This window comes from Miniopterus natalensis, chromosome 13 (genome assembly GCF_054644295.1).
Source record: "Miniopterus natalensis isolate mMinNat1 chromosome 13, mMinNat1.hap1, whole genome shotgun sequence".
NCBI classification, from domain to species: domain Eukaryota; kingdom Metazoa; phylum Chordata; class Mammalia; order Chiroptera; family Miniopteridae; genus Miniopterus; species Miniopterus natalensis.
In genome coordinates this window covers 57,840,086-57,852,348 of record NC_142093.1, presented here as the reverse complement: position 1 = coordinate 57,852,348, position 12,263 = coordinate 57,840,086, and positions in this window count along the sequence as shown.

Sequence of the window (12,263 nt, the reverse complement as noted above, 5' to 3'; positions counted from 1 at the left end):
GGAATGCAGGTGGCCTCTTGGAGGTGCAAACGGCACCAGGCGAAGAGACAGATTCTCTCCTGAGAGCCTCTAGAGGAACCAGGCCCTGCCAACACTGACGTTAGCCCGCTGATTTTGGACTTCTGGGCTATTAAACTGTAAGAAAACAAATTTGGTGTTTTTGTTGTGTGTGTGGCACCGTATCTGGTAATTTATTATAGCAGCACAAACATTAATAAGGGTGGAAGGACATGAAGTTAGAGAAGGCGCAGAGGCCAGAGCTGGGACAAGGGCCATGTGGGTTGAAACAAGGACCTGAGATGTGGATGCGCATATAACATAATGAATGGGTCCTGTGACCTGTTTAAAGGGGAACATTTAATTTGTGTGGGCACAGATCCCTTTGAATAGCTGCTGCTACAGATACTATGTAGAAAAAAATGCACTTGCATAAAATTTGGATGAAATTTCAGTTGCGTTATGGAACCATTCGAAGCCCACGATGAGTCTCAGCTTACTTTCTTTGTTCTACATCTAAAATTACTGCACAAGCTTTAAAAATCAACTTTATGTCATTACTCCTTTTGGTTGAAGTTGGCTGTCTTGGCTAGGCCCCCAAACAAAGGCTAAGACACAGTTTGGATGCAGGTGGCTTATTTTGAAAGTAAGCCCAGGGAGCATGAGAACAGGAGGAGCAGGGACTGTAGCAGAGAAAGAAGAAAAATCGAATTCAAGAATGGTTTCCTGAGTTGGCGCCTCACCTTCCCCAGGGGCCTTTGAGCTGCGTCTCAGAGTTGTCCACCTGAAGGGTGAAGGGACGACCGAGTTAACCACTGGCTCCTGGCTCCCAGCAGCATGGTGGCTTCATGGGCACAGATTCTCCTGTAATTCCAGTTGCACAGCCGTGAATGCTGAGCAGCGCCGGGACCTCCCACGAGAAGGCCTGGGCAGGAGCGGCGGGAGAGGTGCAGCAGGGCAGGTGCCGAGCGCTGTATCCCGTGGAGCTGGTAGACAGACCTCCACCCAGGAGTGATCTCTGCAGCAAGGGCTGGGCCACGGGGGACCCCAGGGCCGTTACAGGATCCCTGGGAGATGCCGGTCACATTGGATGTTTCCTCAAAACCATCATCATTTTCTGATAGGAGAGCAAATTCTGATTTTCACATAGCTATTTTAATCAAAGTTGTTTTGACTTTTGTATATATGTTGTTTGAAAATGTTACTCTTTATTTTCTTTCATTCATTTACTGTCTATTTATATCTAGACTATTGAATTAAACTGCATTCATTTAGTTAATACAGCAACAGGTAACACATATTACATTGCACACTTATTTTGTGCCAGGCACTGTTACAAACAATTATGTGGATTTTCTCATGGACCCTTACAACCATCTCCTGAGGCTGGTAATCTTACCCCCTTTCTACAGATGAGAAAAATGAGGCTTAAAGAGGTTAGGTCATGGGCCAAGGAGCACATGTGCTCTGACATCGGAGGTGACATTCACACGCAGTTATCTGATGCTAGGACCATGAACCACGATGCTCCTCACAACCTGGTGTGCATCGGAGCCGCCCGTGGAGCGGGTGGAGCACACGCACCTCCCCATCGCTGCGCTGTTAGACCCAGCAGGCCTGTGGCCGGGCCCGGCAATGTGCATTTCTAGCAGATTCTCAGTGGAAGCTGCTGGCAGGGAACTAGCCACTGCGCCCTGCTAACCCACCTCTCCAGTTCCAAAACAGCACCTGGAGATCCTTTCTAACCAGAGTCCCCGAAGCTTGTTTCACCTTCCACTTCAGTGGAAAGGGGATGGTGCTGGAGAAGTTCTGAGAGAATCTCTCCCTGGCACACACAGTGATTTTGCTCTGCCCCACCCGCCCCGCCTCAGCCCAGCCCAGGGCTCTGTGCCTCTGAGCCGCAGGCACGGTTCAGCGTGCGAGGCGTGTTCCTGCTGGAAATCCAAAGAAGCACATCCATCTCACAAATGATGTTTCAACTCTGCCTACAATATAAATATTTATGAGAGTGAGGTTAACTATTTGGCATGCGGCCTCTCTCTTTTTGTTAAAGTTTTCCCATTAGAAGACAGTTGCTTGGAAAGCCTCAGAAACTAATATTGCATTTCACTTCATAAAGATTGTGGAAAACTAAACACTAAGAGAAACCACGTTCCAATTGCTGATGAGAGGTGAGGACACGTTCCCACAACCTTCCTGTGCTAACGAGTTACAGTCGCAGCTCGCGGCCTGGCTCAGAGTTGCGTTTCTAAGCCGTAATTAAGGAAGGAAAGAATTACAGGGTCAGGACTGAGGAGACTTGCTGGGGGGAGAGCCTCTGCAAGACAGGATGGTAGCAGGGTGGCTGGCCTTGGAGAAGACGCAGCTCGAGGGAGGCACGGAAAGCCAGCCAGGTGGCCAGGGCCATGGTATTCTCGTCTATGCAACGCAAACGCCAAGAGGACTTCAGCCCCCAGGGTTAAGGACAAGCTGCAGGCAGCCACACTGGCTCTTCCAGTTGGAGTCTGTCACTGTGGGATAAAAGGTGACTCCACCAAGCTCACGTCAGAGGTCAGATTTGCATCGCATCAGAACTCTGGCAGATTAAGGAAAGGAAATCTATACTCGGTTGTCTAGGAAATTATATAGATCACTTTCTCTAAGATGTTACTTTCTTGTTCAAAACACGTAATGGGAAGGTGTGGGTCTTGGAGTCCAGGGCGCCTGTTCTGATCCTCAGCTCTGCCTTGGGCTGCTTCGGTCCTGGGAGAGTTTCTGAGGCCTGACGGGCCGATTGTGTGTCCTGATTTTGGGATGACACGGAGCTTGCGGGGTCAATGTGAGGAGTGTCTGAGGCATGGGGCCTGGAGCAGTTTGCTCTCCTGTGTGGTCTTGCAGGCTGAAGTGATCCTGAACCTGAGCAAGCCTGCCGCTCTGTGACAATGCGCTTCCCACTTAGATATTGGTGTTTTCCAGCAAGGAGCAATTCCTTCGAGGCAGCTGTGATAGGTGCTGCTGCTCCATGATTTGGGGGCTTCGTCTGCTCACATTTGGAGATTTACACAGAGGAAAGGTCGAGGGTAGGTTTAAGCCACTGCCAATTTGGGGCAGTGATTTAACACATGGCCCTGTTGCTTTTTAATTGAAGAGGTAAGCATATGGTACTTTTATATGCGCCACTTAACAAACCAAATCAGAAGTTAAGAAACAGCAAATGTGAGGAAGAAATGACACGAGGAGAGAGAGAGAGGAGAGGGAGGACCAGGTCTGGTGGCAGCCGAGGTGCCTGAAGTCACCCAACCCCAGCACCGAGGTCCTGGCCAGTGCAGCCAGCTCAGTGGGGCTGAGCCAGTGCTTCACACACATCATTTCATTCAATCCTCACAGCAGCCGAGGAAAAGGGCAATTTTCATCCCCACCGTAAAGACAAGGAGTCTGGGACGTGAACTGATGAGAACCAACTGCGCTGCAGAGCGGTCTTACCCCTGCGTCCCCGCCTCTCCTCAACCTGCCATCCGACACGCCGCGTCCTAGGGGCCCATTTCCCCCATCGCCACTCATTCAGTATTTATTTTATTATAAGGCGAAGAAAGAAAAGGGTCGTGCAATAGAACAGCTTACTCTTTTATTCTGATTTGAAAAATTGGGGGGTAAAAGTGTACAAAACAGAAGGTGGTTGGAGGAGAAGGGGTCCCGAGGCTCGGCGCTGCTCTCTGTAACTCTGCCTTCGTGAGCGTGCTGCGGAAGAATTAGAAGGTGGAAGGGATCTGGGCTCTTGGAGAGTGAAGACGGGAATCTGGAAATAATATGAAAAAAGTAAGCAACATAATAAAAGTCAATTCAAAGCCATTATAATTTTACTACAATTTTCAGCTTGGGAGAGGGCAGGGATAGAAGGATGCATTTGCACTCTGTTGGTTCAGTGGGTTGGCACGTTCTGAGATACTCTGTCCCCACGAGTATCTGCGCTTACGCTCAAATTTGGGAGTGCCTGAAATGATTCCTTCAGCTGATGTGTTCTTCGAGTTATTGTTATGAAGTAGTTTCAGCAGGAGCCTTAACGTTCTGTTAAGCAATCAGATTTTTGTAATTCCACTACTATTGAGTCAAATGCTTTCAGACTTGTTGAAATCACTGTATGTGAGAAGTGATGGAATAATTCCTGGATTTTGAGGATTCTAATCTCTCACCAGTTAATGCTCCATTTAAATCATACTGTTAAATTCTTAGAAGGCCAACGAAAAAAGAGTTTTAAAGTACTCAACACACACATTCACTCACACACACATACACACACGGGATGACAGTAAATAGCACATTTCAAGAGTTTGTAAGAGCCACTGCGATTATGCTCTTATTTCCATTAAGGATAATTAATTCAACATATACCACTAACAGCTAGCTCCTACCACACACTGCAGGGACTGCTGGGGAGATACCAGGGTGAGCAGGGACTGTTGCCCTTAACTAAACCAAGATGTGGATAGAAAACAGATAAACGGATAGAGAAGGAGTTGATGCTTATTACGAGGAACATGCTATTAACAAGATTAATAACTGCCTCAAATTCCTGGCACTGTCGTTTGTATTTCTCTGGGAGACTAGGAGCAGAGAATGTAGGATTTAGCTGAACGTACAGGAGTATGTTGGCTTTTTCCCCGTCCACTTCCAGGCTCCGGGCTGGTGAGAGTATTCCCAGGCCTGGTCACGCCCAGCATGTGAGCCCCGGGACTTGAAGGGTCCTGGGAGAAGCACTTGAGCAGCCTCTTGGCCTCTGAGAAAGGCGCAGCGGCGTCTCTGAGAAGGAACCAGGGACAGTGGCCGGGACGCACGCCAACTGTTTGCTCATACAGTTTGCTTTAGAGCGGGGATCACAAAATGTGGACTTCTCTCCTTCTATCCCTCCATCCAGTAATTCCAGATTTATAGCTTTATATTCCGTAGAGAGCTGAAGACCACTCGGGAACGTGAAGGGGAAGGAATGGCTGTCTATTTAATTTTCCTAAACCACTTCACTGGCTCCAGCAGCTTCGTGTGGAGTGAGCGGAAATCGCCTCGTTTAGGGCCCATCTTACAGAGAGACACTTGACTTCAGACAAAACTGGGCTCCCCCAGCCACCAACTACCTCAGATCAATGGGGGATTTCAGAACAAATCTCTGACTTTGGGAAGCGGATAGTTTTTAAACACTTTTGACATAAGTATTTTTGAGGGCCGCATTTTTTTGTGTTTCCTAGAATGCCTTCGTGTTGCGGAATGGATTCAGTCCCTTCCCTCTGATTTCTGCAGGGTCCCTCATCTGTTCTGGGGTCTGTCCTGCACGGCTTCCAGGTGGCTTCCCTTCGGTCCTGCAGGGACACTGTAGCAGGCTACGGAGTTGTGTTTTTCTTTTGTAAAATGCCAGTTCGTTACTGGGCTGATTCTTTTGGTTTCCTTTTGACATTCCTTTACAGAGGCTGTAAATTGCCTCATACAAAAGAGTCATAAAATGAAAAACAGACCACACTGGCACAGCTGGTAAGAAGAGCACCGGCTACATGTGTTGGCTTCTCCCAAGTGCGCCTGTGTTTTCAACAGGACCTGCTCGTTGGAGTGGAATCGGGTCAGGCCAGGGTTCCCACCCCAGTCCCGGGCCTCCAAGGCCTGAACAGGGAGCCATTTATTCTGTGCTGAAGGCCACTTTCAAGTAACATGACAGGGAGAGCCTCGCTGCTGGGGTCCTAATTTCATGATAGAACACATCTCTTCAAGCTCTTGCTTAAGCCCGAGGACAGAGGTGCTGTGACTATGAACATAACTGTGGTGCATTTCTAGGCAGGTTCACAATAGTTGCACTTAAGGTGCACATGAGGTATGGAATTTAAATATCATGCTGGTCATCTGGGAGGGATTCTCTTCTTTGCATTGGCAGGAGCCCGTTTTGTTGTGTAAATGAGGAAGACTCATTCCTTGCAAGAGGAGAGGGCGGAAACTCTTCTGCTTCTAAGAGCCCTTGTTGATGGGGGGTTCTGGAGCAAAGGGTACCCCCTGGGGCGGAGCAGCCCAGAGAGGGGAAATTTTGTTCCCTGAAATGTGAGGAAAAGGTTACCCATTGGTAACACTGTGGGTGTTGGGGCGTAGGGGGTGGCGCTAAGGAGGCTCCCCCCAGTTTGTGGCTGAGGTTGGAGGCCCTTGCCCATGAAATGACCCATTTCTACCTTGTGTCTGGGACTGAGCTTGTTGGTGGGTTTACTAAGGGAGCTTTCTCCTTGGAGCCCAGTGCTGGGCATCGTCACAGCACAGCACGGTGTGGGTCAGCAAAGGCGTCTGCACAGCGAGGAACAAGTGCCCACCAGACGGCCCAGGGCCCACGCACAGCAGTGACACCTCGTGGCAACACAGGAGCTACGGTGGCCATCACCATGGGCCAGAACAGTCAGGAAGCCAGAACGACTTCTACTATGGAACAGTTAACTCTGGAATCTAATAAATCAGGAGCCAACCTCCTCTTCTCCCTGCTAACAGCAGCGTTGATACCTGGCTGGTTTGCTGTAGAGCCGTCCCACCACTACCCCGTCCTTAGATCAGGAACTGGGGTTAGGGGAGTGGTGGGGAGACCCCAGAATTCACCCCTCACACCCAGTTCCAGCTTATAAATCACCTAGAGAGTGCCATTTACAGCTCTTATTTAACTACTTAATTGAAAACACAGGGTTCCCATGGATTTAGGGAGTCATCAAACGTTAGGCTGATGGACTGAGGCGGGCAGTGTGTGTGCCCCCGAGTGCCCCATGCGGGCGCTGCTGGAAACTCACGTCTGCACACTCTGGGCTGTCCCGGCTCGTCCTGAGTCCTTAACCCCACAGCTCTGCCCACGAGAAACTGACTTTCCACAGGGCCTACTCTGCAGCGCAGCACCGGTGACTCCCAGAACCTATATTTCAGGGCAGCCCTCCAAACCCAGGAGGCTTCTCCGTATGCGTTGCACCTAAAACCCATCTCCTGTCGTGTGACATAGTCTGTGAGAATCTACGTGGTTCTCTGCTCCTTCATTCTGGACCGGGCCTTTTGTGAAAGCTTGAAGTAGCCTTAGTTTAAAGCTTCCTGTTCTGGTTACTTTCTGCTTATGTTTAAAGTATGCGAAAAGCCAAAGACTTTCAAGGAGTGAAGTTGTGTTGATCATTTCCATGTCATTGCAGACAGGTCTGGCAAAAAGATGGTAAATGACACTTTTTCTTACTTGAAGAGCATGATACTGAGAATGTACTAACAACCAAACCAAGCAAGACTTCCAGCCAATGCAGCATCTTGAGAAATAACTGGGAGCTGTGGGAAAGGCACTGCCTGAGCCGTTGACCTGGGACAAGGTAACACAGACGATGGTAACCAGACAATGCTAATCAGACGATGGTAACACAGATGATGGTAACCCAGAGGATGGAATTAAACATCTGAGCTCAAGAAATTTGTGCATTGCTCTCTACACATGGAGAAAGTTAAAAATGCTCTAAAGATCCCATTGTTTTAAACTCTCTTCCATGTATTTCTCTGCACACAGAGCTTTCCTGCAATGTAAGAAATCGAATGTGAGAACACCAAGTTTAGGAAAAAGATAGGTTAGAGTAGAAGCAAACTGACAATTAATACATTTCTTTTCTTTTTGCCTTTTATATAAGTTAATGTGCGTTAATTAATAGGTACCAAAAATTCAACATTGCAGGGTAGGATTATTAAAGATTTTTGGGTCCAATACAGTGGCAATAGCTTCAATCAGTGTAATATACCCTCCTACAAGTAGTGTTTAATTACAGGGATTAGCACGCAGAGATTCTCTTAGCTTGAATTTCTCTAGACATACACCAGCCCCGAAGCCCTGGCTCTTACATTTCACTACAGTACAGGTGATACCGAGGATGACTCCAGTAGCGAGAAGGAACAGCTATAAAAGAATCTATGTAATTGGCTAAAATAACATCTCTGAGGAGCAGGTGCTCTGTAATCTTGCAAATCAAATTAAAAGCAAAACAAACTGTTTCCTTTTACTGTGACCAGATTCAAGTGTTTTTTTGGTATTAAGGAAACAAAACATTCTTAATTGTTTATTGATTATTCAAATCATATAAACCTGAGATATATTAGTGTGGTTAAATTGTTTCTTTCTACGAATGGGCTTCAGGACTTAATGGGAAAGCAATGTGCTGAGCTGCTGCGTGGAAATGAGTTTGGATAGAGCTTCTCTGTTTGGAATGATCTGGGGTGGGGAGCACAGAGGTGGCACCTTCATTAACCTGAAGGGTGAAGGAGCATCGTAAGTAATTTTTCCAGCAGACAGAATAAGCTTTGAGACATCTATATAGAAACTTCTGTTTAGCCTCCCTAGCAGTGGAGGAGCCTGCCAAGTAGTGAGCTGGCAAAGAATAAAAAAGCAGAGAGGGGTGGGGGGAACCTGAGAGATGATCCTTTGCTGCCCAAATGAGTTTTTGGTCAAAGCCTTTGAGCACAGTGTAAGGGAAAAAAATAGAGTGGGAGGAATATTTTTCAGCTATTTTGCAATCTAATAATGTCAGCTTTAAGGGTTGGGGAGGAGAAAAATATGGGGGGTGGAAAAGAAGTAAAAATATGCTGAGATTAAAATGTTATCTTTAAATATTGTGCTTCAACGACACAGCGGCCAAGGGCTTTTTGGTGCTGGCTGCGAAGTACGACTAAATCTTGGTTTCCTTGTGGTTGAAAGTAATTAACTGCTCCCTGGCACCACTAGGTGGAGCTGTAGGTTTACCAAGAGCTCGGTTGCTGGATTAAAAAAAAAAAAAGGCCTGTGATGGCTGTGAAGTCCTTAACAAAAATCTAAAATGTTCAAGATTGATCGATTGTAAATCATGTTGCTCACGAATTTGCACTAATCTTGGGGGGTGGGGATGGGAGTGGAGATTTAAAAAAAAATCCCACATCATACAACAATAGCAAATAACCCTCAGTGTGCGGCTGTAAAATAGTTCATGTGAATTATTATTTTTTAAGCCATAGTTCTGATGTTTAAGACTCCAAGAGGATAATCATGCCATGATATAAATTGTCTGCTGCCAATACACAGATATTTTCCTTTCTTCTCACACCAGCTGCTAGCTCATGCTATCAGTGGTCAGGAACAAACAAACAAAAAAAGATCTGCCCCCCCCAAAAAAACAAAAAAAGCAAAGCTTCCTTTCCAGCTTCACCCATGGAACCGTGCCAGTCACTGGCAGGAGTTGGCGATTATGTGTTCAAGTTTAAGGGGTTGCTTCTAAATGCAGTACTTTTTGAGAATCTCATTACCTCACATCTCGATGTGTGAAGTGTGATTCACAGCACAGTTTGCTAAAGGCTAGTTAGCTCTTGTCTTAACGGTCTTAGGTGTCTAATATCCCATTAATCAGACCTCAGTGAAATGAAGCGGTTCAGTTTGTTTTGGCTCAGCCTCTCCTCTCCATTAGCTGACCCCTTTCCTTTTATATAAACTTTTCTATGCCCGTTGGTAGATGGCAGACTATCAGATGGCTTCCAGAGTAGACAATGGATACCAATCGTTCTCTAGAAAGGCAGGGAGTCATTCATTATTCCTCCTTTCACACTTGTCTCCCACATGAAAATGCTCCTGAAGTTCATTTAATCATTCACTCCCGTTTTGTTCCCTTGTTCTCGCTCCCATTCTCTCGGGCTCTTTCACAGAAAGAACACCTCACAGATTTCATCTGAGTTGCCCATGTAACCCTAGCCCTCGGCGAGCGTGGCTCTTCCACCTGCCAGGACTGGGCAGCTTTAAAGGGCAGGGTGGTATTGCTCCATTGCAGTCACGCCCGTGGAAACTCTTCCGTGACGAATGTCCGAGCTGAGAAGTAACGAATTGCGGTGGTAAACCAAAAGAGACACATTTGTGTTAAATATTTTCTCCTTAAAGTTTCAAAATACGCAAAAATGTTATTGCTGTGCAAATTCATCCATGAAGAAAAGCAGGGAAACTTTTTAGTGGCCAGTGGGAAAAAAGAGACACAGACAATTAAAATACAAAAAATTCGGATTTACATGTAAGACACTGCCTTCCATTTCACTGTTAATTTCCAACTGCTGCCAGGTAATATTTACAGAACCTTCACCTTCTTTCTTAGATATAATCCCCCGATTCGGACCATCCCAGATCAGGTGATCTGCCCACAGTGGGTGCCACGTGAAACTGAAGGCCCACTTTCTAATCTCAGTCGTGCTTATTTTCGAAGCGTGTTTCATGATGGCAAATGTCAACCTCACGTTTGTTTGTTCCTTTCTGATTCTAAGGGAGAGGGGTCATTCTCCTCTGAGAAACACCTCCAGTGGGCAGTGTGGGCTGAACATTGCTGACCAGTTCGTGGTCTGAACCTTCCCAAGCGTCCTTAACTCCTCACCGGGCCTGCGGTGACCACGCCAACAGCAGCGCTGCGCAAATATTCCCTGAAAGGTGGTTCTACTTTCTTTAGCCAGTGAAACCCCAGAGTTTTTCAAGTCACCAGAGTTTTTGGTAGAAACATGAAATCCTTTAGGCATAAATAAAAATAAACAGATACGACTTTCTAAAACACAGCTGATTGTTTTTCCGCGCTTACTATGTGCTAGGTACTATTTAAGCACTTTCCATGGATAAACTGACTCCGTTCTACAGGAACGTGATGAGAGGTTGGGATGATGAGGGTCCCCATGGTATAGAAGAGGCAGAAACTCAGTTACCCAGAGTGATGGGATTTGCTCAAGAAGACACAGCTAGAGAGTGATCAGGCAGGGATTGCAACGGGCCTGCAACACCCACTGCCTTACCCACTGTGCTGTAGTATATAGTTATGTACTTTCAATATCTCATAGCTTTTTTCTCCTAGAAAGAATTTTCTCAGCTAATTTGGATTTATGCTAAAAATATCTAAAAAATATATGCTATGGAAGTGCCATTTTTTTCCCAGAAGAGATAAATGTGTTTTTTTTTTTAAAGTTTATTTTAGAGAGAGGAGGGAGAGAGAGAGAGAGAGAAACATCGGGTGGGCTGACTCCTGCAGGCGCCCCCACAGGGGATGAAACCCGCCGCCCTTTGGTGCACCGGGCCATGCTCCAAACAGCTGGGCCACACCAGCCAGGGCTGCATTTTCCTTAATTCAAGTTCTTTTGATGTACGGTGCTAACTTTTAAATTTAAAATGAACATTTTGAATGTCGCTAGTTCTCCCAAATGAACTGAAAGAGAAATTTTAATTTTACAACGGGGCTATGGCTGGCAGAACTGTTTGTCTGCATGAGGGATGCATAATTTGGGGGACAAGATAAGTGTTTTTAAAGGAGGCTACCTCATTCCCTGGCATAGGTAAAAAAGAATTAAAATATTTTTAGAGCAGAACTATATGATCGATGGAAGGAACCCACATGAATATCACACACGTGCTCAGCAAATGCACCCGAGGGGCCCTGCGCAACGTCACACAACAGCCTACACCTCCCTTTCTCCAGGGGGCAGGCGCAACCTGAACCATGAAAGTCAAGTTTTAGTCTCACGGACACTTAGAAACATCCACCTTGAGAGACGAGTTCAAGCCAGAACTTACTAGGCGTCCATCCGCCCTCCGGGGGTGCGAGGGCCCCCCCGCGCCCCCCGCTAGTCTGCTGCGCCCCATGGGGACAGGCTGGGGGCGAACGTGGGGCGCTCGCCCCATCCGCGGGCCCCTCAAGCATTAAACACGAGCGAGGCCTCAGGGAGGCCCGTCCTTGGCGTGGCGATGCTCCCACGTGCACGCGCCGCGGACACGCCCCCCGAGCAGCCCCCGCAGACGGGAACCGGGGTCCCGCGGGGCACCCCGAGGGGCGCGAAGCAGGCCTGGGGCGCGGGCGGCGCGAGGAGGGCGCGTGGGGGCGAGCGTCTCACTAGCCAGCTCCTCCGGCCGAGCTCCTTATCCGCTGTAACTTCAGTCCGCGCCCAGATGAGCCGCGGAGGGGCGAAGGCTGCGGTGGGCGGACGGACAGACGCCCTGGCGCGGACCCGGGGACAGCGCCCCCCCCCCCCCCCAGGAGGCAGCGCGGGCCGGGCGCGGGCGCCCCGGGGCGCAGCGCGGAGCAGGGGCGCGGCCGTCCCGGGGGAGCCGCAGGGCCCGGCCGGCTGCAGCGTGGGCCTCGGCAGCCTCTCCGTGGAAATGCACTCGCTTCGCGTTTTCACGTGTCATTCCGAGAGTCCCCGGCCCTCGCTACAAAAATGTGCTTCCTGAGCAGTTTAGCTGCTGAGCAAATCCGACGGGAAAGAAAGGAGAGGAGAGCTGGCCACCC